The sequence below is a fragment of the Gadus chalcogrammus genome, chromosome 8 (genome assembly GCF_026213295.1).
Source record: "Gadus chalcogrammus isolate NIFS_2021 chromosome 8, NIFS_Gcha_1.0, whole genome shotgun sequence".
In the NCBI taxonomy this organism is placed as follows: Eukaryota; Metazoa; Chordata; class Actinopteri; order Gadiformes; family Gadidae; genus Gadus; species Gadus chalcogrammus.
In genome coordinates this window covers 21,662,044-21,668,721 of record NC_079419.1, presented here as the reverse complement: position 1 = coordinate 21,668,721, position 6,678 = coordinate 21,662,044, and the positions used below count along the sequence as shown (strand labels likewise).

Genomic DNA, 6,678 nt, shown 5'->3' with positions numbered 1-6,678 from the left:
CACCTTCAAGTTCCTGGGAACTCACATCTCTGAGGACATATCCTGGTCAGCAAACACATCAGCGGTGGTGAAGAAGGCCCAACAACGACTCCACTTCCTGAGGGTACTCAAGAGGAACAAGCTGGAGGAGAAGCTGCTGGTGACCTTTTACCGCTCCACCATCGAGAGTGTGCTGGCCTTCTCCATCACTGTGTGGTATGCTGGCTGTACAGTGGCTGACAGGAAAAGGCTGCAGAGGGTGATAAGGTCAGCCGAAAAAACTATTGGCTCTCCTTTGCCCTCCTTGGATGACATTGCCAGCTCACGATGCATCTCAAGATCAAGAAAGATCATCTGTGACCACCTCCATCCCGGCCACCACCTGCTCAGCCTACTGCCCTCTGGTAGGCGGTACAGGAGCCTGAGGTGCAGGACCAACAGACTGAACAAAAGCTTCTTTCCTTGGGCAATCAGGACACTTAACACCCATAAAACTTGAAACAAAGATTCCTCACTATCTATATAGTGCAATATGCTTACGGCCTTTATATTTATTCTGACATCACCTGTCCTTGTCTTGTTCCAAATGTTTTTCTTATTTCTGTCTTAATTTTTAACTTAAATTGCGTGTTTATTTATTTATTTGTCTATTTATTTATTTATTTATTTTGTATGTGTAATGCACCTTCAGTTGGCTCTCCCAATTTCGTTGTATAGGTGACTGTACAATGACAATAAAGTCTATCTTTATCTTTTTATCTTTACGAACAGCAGCTATAAAAAGCTATAAAAACAAAAAAAAATACAAAATGACTTAATGCAGGCTATGTGGAAAATGAGCCGACTTTGGCTCAGCCTGGCTCCGCCCTCTTCCGCTACGTAGCTAAGGTGGATGCCGACGAAAAGTGTACATCGCCACACACTTCGCGATTTGACTGTTTGAGTACAATTATTTTCGCCCCATCTGAATCGGAACGCCCTACGTACTCAAACTTAGACTAGTAGGCTAAGTACGGATAGTATGGATATTGGAACACGGCGATGTAATCATGAAGCGGACGAGGCCACAGCGAAGTCTGGTGTGGGACCATTATGATTTAAAAAATGACTTCTTGGGGAGCACTATAGGCCTACCACTCGAGGCGAGGTTAGCATCGAATCAGAAATAAAGAACTTTCTGAGCCCCTGGATTGTGGAAAGTTGTTCCCCCGCCTTGCCAAGTTAGCACGGAGGTATTTGTGCATCACGGCAACGTCGGTCCCCTCAGAGCGGGTGTTTTCGGCGGCTGAACTGGCGGTCTCCTGGCTGCGGTCGCGTCTGACCCCAGAGCATGTCAACATGCTCATCTTTCTGAACAAAAATCCGTAGACTGGTTGGTCAAGTTATAACATGATTGTTTTTTGGTATTATTATTGTTATTATTTTGGGAAGATCTAGGTTTGTGTTTATTTTTAGTTATGTTTAGCACCGGCTTCGAGCTGCATGCTCCGTTGCTTAGAGCAGAGTAGCGCATAACTATTGAACGGATCTGGTTTAACTGAGTTGTTCATCTAATAATAAAGATCCCAATGAGGAAAACACGCATTTGTATTTTCATTTCATTTTGAATATCATTTTTTTTTATAATTTTAATGTAAAATATTAACGATCAATCGACTAATTGATCGTTAATCCTCCCGACGATCGACTAAAACTACTTATTCGAATGCCCATCCCTAGCGTGTACTGCGAGACCTGTTTTCTTGTGGAGACGTTCTAGTTGTCGCAGTTGTTTTTTTAATTTGTGAAGTTCCGGGGTGAACCAGGGAGCCGAGTGAGTAAAGGTGACAGTTTTGGTTTTCAGGGGGGCCAGTTTGTTGAGGGATGAAGACAGTGTGCTGTTGTAGATGTTGACGAGGTCCATGGGGGTTGGACTTGCAGGAAAGGTGAGGATGGAAAGAGTGAGAGGGTTAAAATTCCTCCGAGGCCTCAGAGAGTGCGTCCTCCGAAGAGGAGGAGGACGCGACATCGGAGTCCCTTCTGTCAGAGAAACCACTCGCCGGTGGAACCGTAGCGGGCTGGCGGGAGGGCGGGGCAGGTTGGTCAGGCTGGGATCGGTGGAAGTCAGAGATAAGGCTGGGGTCCATGATGAAGCGAGCTGGGATCCAGGAGCGCTCCTCCGGACCGTACCCCTCCCAGTCCACCAGATACTGGACCCCACGTCCACGGCGGCGTGAGCGGAGGAGACGCCGGACGGTGAACACCGGACCCCCGTCGACGAGCTGAGGGGGAGGAGGGGGCGGAACGGGAGGAGCCAGAGGGCTCTCCTGGACAGGTTTGACCCTGGAGACATGGAAGGTGGGATGGATCCTCATGGAGCGAGGAAGCTGAAGGCGTACCGCCACAGGGTTAATGATGCGGATTATGGGGAATGGTCCAATGAACTTGGGAGCCAGCTTGCCACTCTCCACCTTGAGAGGTAGGTCACGGGTGGAGAGCCAGACTTTCTGGCCAAGACGGTAGGCAGGAGCCGGCGTGCGGTGCTTGTTGGCAGCAGAAGCGTGGCGATCTGCAGCCTTTGAGAGAGCAGAGCGCGCCCGGGTCCAGGTGCCTCGACAACGACGGATCAGGGCTTGGACCGAGGGGCAGGAAGACTCCTTCTCCAGGTCGGGGAATAGGGGTGGCAGGTACCCGTAGGCGCACTGAAAAGGAGAGAGACCAGTGGATGAACAGGTGAGGGTGTTATGCGCATATTCTACCCATACCAGTTGGTCAGACCAGGAGGCCGGGTTGCGGTTCACCAGGCATCGAAGGGTGGTCTCCAGGTCCTGATTAACCCTCTCGGTCTGTCCATTTGACTGGGGATGGAAGCCGGAAGATAGACTGACGGTGGCCCCGACTAGGCTGCAGAACTCCCTCCAGAAGACCGAGGTGAACTGGGGACCCCGGTCAGAGACGACATCGGTGGGTAATCCATGGAGACGGAAGACGTGGTGGAGGAGCAGGGGCCGGATTCACTAAAGTGTTAAGATAAAACTTAAGAAGATTCTTAAGAAAAAATATAAGAAGTTCCTAAGAATCTTCTTAAACGCTATTCACCATTTTTTTCTTAAGAATTGTCGATTGTCTTACAAACTTGTTCGTCCTCGTGCGCTCGTTGTTGCTGGAGCAGCGGTGGGGGCTGGCCCCGTTGCTATGTTACCTGTACTTTGTTGATGTTTATGGTTTGGGTTTCACGGAGAATAAACCGTTAATTAATAAACCGAGAAATTATAGAATATATTAGAGTATTATATTATATATTAGTATTAGTAATGAGTATTAGTAATATTAATAATAAAATAAATTGCTCATAGATTTTCAGGTGTCGTTTATTATTTATTTATTTACATGAATCTCCTCCTTACAAGCTCTTGTCTCACTTGAATGCCGGTATTACATGGGGCGGGGACTGGGCCATCTCCCTCTGGTTCATGGTTGTCTGGAACATCCGGAAGAGGCAGCCGGTACATCATGCAGATGTTGTGCAGGATGAAGGCACAGGTGATGATTTTACACCCCTTTTCAGGGGTGTATTGGAGCACTCCACCAGAGCGGTCAATGCATCGAAATCTGGATTTGACAACCCCAAAGCACCTCTCCACAACACTTCTTGTTTTGCGTTGCGCACGGCTGTAGCGCTGTTCAGGCTCTGTTGCTGGGTGGAGGATTGGAGTCATCAGCCATGGTCGTAGAGCGTAGCCACTATCACCTTTTATTGGTTAGGAAAGTAGTTAGGTCAATTATTGAAGTATTATACAGTGAATGATTTTGTGTAGTCTAAATTAAAATTCATCACTAGTTACTCACCTAACAACCATCCATCTGGCATTTCTCCTTCATTAAATTTTATGCCTGTTCCCGAATTCATCAATATGAAGGAGTCGTGGGTACTGCCTGGCCACCTTGCCACAAGGTCAGTAACCCTTAGTGTTGCATCACAGATCACCTGAGTGTTAATGGAGTGGAAGTTCTTTCTATTGACAAAGCCATCCTCCTCATCACTTGGTGCCTATGAAATGAATATAAGTTAGTTAGCACATTAATCCCCACGTAACACACACACACACACACACACACACACACACACACACACACACACACACACATATATATATATATATATATATATATATATATATATATATATATATATATATATATATATATTCAAGTCAATATTTTTATAAACAACATATAACAAAGCATAATGGATCCAAAATAACAAGAATACAAGAATAGGATATTTTTACACTATCATACTTTGATTGCAATATGTGTCCCATCAACTGCCCCCAGCACGTTTGGAAATCCAGCTATTTCAAAGAATTTCTGTTTGGTTTGAATGCATTCTGCGTCTGTTGCTGGAAACTTGATGAACTGCCGTGCTCTTCTACAGAGTACATTTGTAACATCTCTGACGACTCGGCTAACGGATGATTGGCTCACACCCAGGGTGCCCCCCACCACCATTTGAAAAGACCCAGAGGCAAAAAATCTCAGGGCAGCCATAATTTGCGTTACAACCGGAAGGGGTGACGATCGCCTTGTTTTCCTTTTCAGGTCATTTGATAGCATATCTGCCAAATAAATAATTGCAGGCCTAGAGAGCCTATATTGTCGAATCAACATGTGATCAGGGAGTATGAGCGGATCCATTCTGTCTCTCAATGGCCTTGGTGGATTTTCCTCCCTAACTGCCACCCAAAGAACTTCCATCAAAAAAAAAAAAAAGAGTAATATGTTTTCAGTGACTTGGCCTACTGAAATTATCTAATAATCTAAATAAATACAACTGCCTTCTTGATATACTTAAGAGAACATTCAAGTATAATCAAACATCCTTGATAACTATTACTTCTCAACACTGTCTGGTATTATCAATAGTAACACAGAGTTTAGGCCCATTTCTTTTAATATTGTCAAAATAGGCTTTTTTGATATATTAAAATTAGTATGACAAGCTTAAATTCACAACATTGTTTAACATATAGTCGTGGTTTAAGCAATATATTAATTAATTAATATAAATGTCATATAGATATGTTTAAAGAAAGACTTACCTTTTCACTTCAGCTGGTTTAAGACTGGTGAAGGGTTATCTTAAAGTTGTGAAGAAATTTGAGAAGAAATTCAAGAACTTTGTCTTCAAGAATCTCATTTGTTCTTAAGTACTTTCTTAGGAAAAAAACGTAGGAACTTAGGAAAAAACTTAAGAATAAAGTTGAGAAAAAAGTTAAGAAAAAACGAAGAGAATATCAAATCTTCTTAAATTTTGTCTTAAGAACATAGTTAAGAAAAAAGTGCTACTTAAGAACTTTTTTCTTCCTAAGAATGCTTTGTGAATCCGGCCCCAGGTCCGCAGTCTCTCTGGCAGAGGGGAGTTTAGTAAGGGGAATGAAATAGGCCAGCTTACTAAATCGATCCACAAGGGTGAGAACGACAGTGTGGCCCTTGGACGCGGGAAGACCGGTCACGAAGTCCAGAGAGATGTGCGACCAGGGACGATGGGGAATGGGCAAGGGGGGCAGGAAGCCGGCAGGGGGGCGGCGAGAGGTCTTACACTGGTTACACACGGGACATGCGTTGACGAAGCCCCGGACGTCCTCCTCCAGTGACGGCCACCAGAAGCGCCGTTGCAGGAAGTCCTGGGTCCGCTGGATGCCGGGATGGCAGGTGAGTCGGGAAGCGTGACCCCACTGGAGCACGTCGGAGCGGAGGGGGGCTGGAACGAACAGGCGGTCTGGGGGGCAGGAACTGGGGGCTGGCAGATTAAGGGAGGCGGCCCTTACCTTCTCCTCAATCTCCCAGGTGACAGCAGCGACAAGGCAGGAGGCTGGGACAATGGTGGTGGGTTCTGCCGTCTCATCAGGGGACTCGGGGAACTGTCGAGAAAGAGCATCTGGTTTAGTGTTCCGAGAGCCAGGGCGATAGGACAGGGTGAAATTAAACCGGTCGAAAAACAATGACCAGCGGGCCTGTCTGGAGTTTAGTCTCTTGGCGGTTCGGATATACTCCAGGTTTCGGTGATCAGTCCAAACCAGGAACGGAACCCTGGTTCCCTCTAGCCAGTGCCGCCACTCCTCCAAGGCCAGCTTTACCGCCAGAAGCTCCCTGTTTCCAATGTCATAATTTCTCTCCGGGGGGGTTAGGCGACGAGAGACAAAAGCACACGGGTGGACCTTCTGGTCGGAGGATGAACGCTGGGAGAGGATTCCCCCTACTCCCACACCAGATGCGTCCACCTCCACAATGAACTGACGTTCGGGTTCGGGGATCTGGAGGATGGGGGAGGTGGTGAAGCGGGTCTTGAGGGCTTCGAAGGACTCTTGAGCAGCATCAGACCAACGGAAAGGAACCTTGGGTGATGTGAGGGCCGAGAGGGGGAAGGCGATGGAGCTGAACCCTCGGATGAAACGCCGATAGAAGTTGGCGAACCCCAGGAAACGCTGCAGCTGCTTGCGTGTCTCCGGGGTAGCCCAGGATGTCACAACAGAGACCTTGGCTGGATCCATCTGAAGGCTGTCCTTAGCAATAATATATCCTAGGAAGGTGACGGAGGGAGCATGGAACTCGCACTTCTCCGCCTTGACGAACAAGGAGTTGTCCAGGAGGCGACGGAGAACGGAGCGGACGTGGGTGACGTGTTCCACGAGATTGCGGGAGAAAATCAGGATATCA

The 6,678-nt window shown here is 47.0% G+C and overlaps 1 protein-coding gene across 1 annotated transcript in view; it reads right to left on the bottom strand.

Annotated features, from left to right (window-relative positions):
• Nucleotides 1-3,582: 3,582 nt before the first annotated feature.
• Nucleotides 3,583-6,678, bottom strand: part of LOC130387491 (uncharacterized) — a 156,940-nt gene continuing 153,844 nt past the window's right edge. The window contains exons 2-3 of the mRNA XM_056596594.1: nucleotides 3,808-4,009; nucleotides 3,583-3,709 (exon numbers count right to left, since the gene is read on the bottom strand). The gene's annotated coding sequence lies outside the window, so the exon portion shown is untranslated. The remainder of the gene's footprint in view (nucleotides 3,710-3,807; nucleotides 4,010-6,678) is intronic.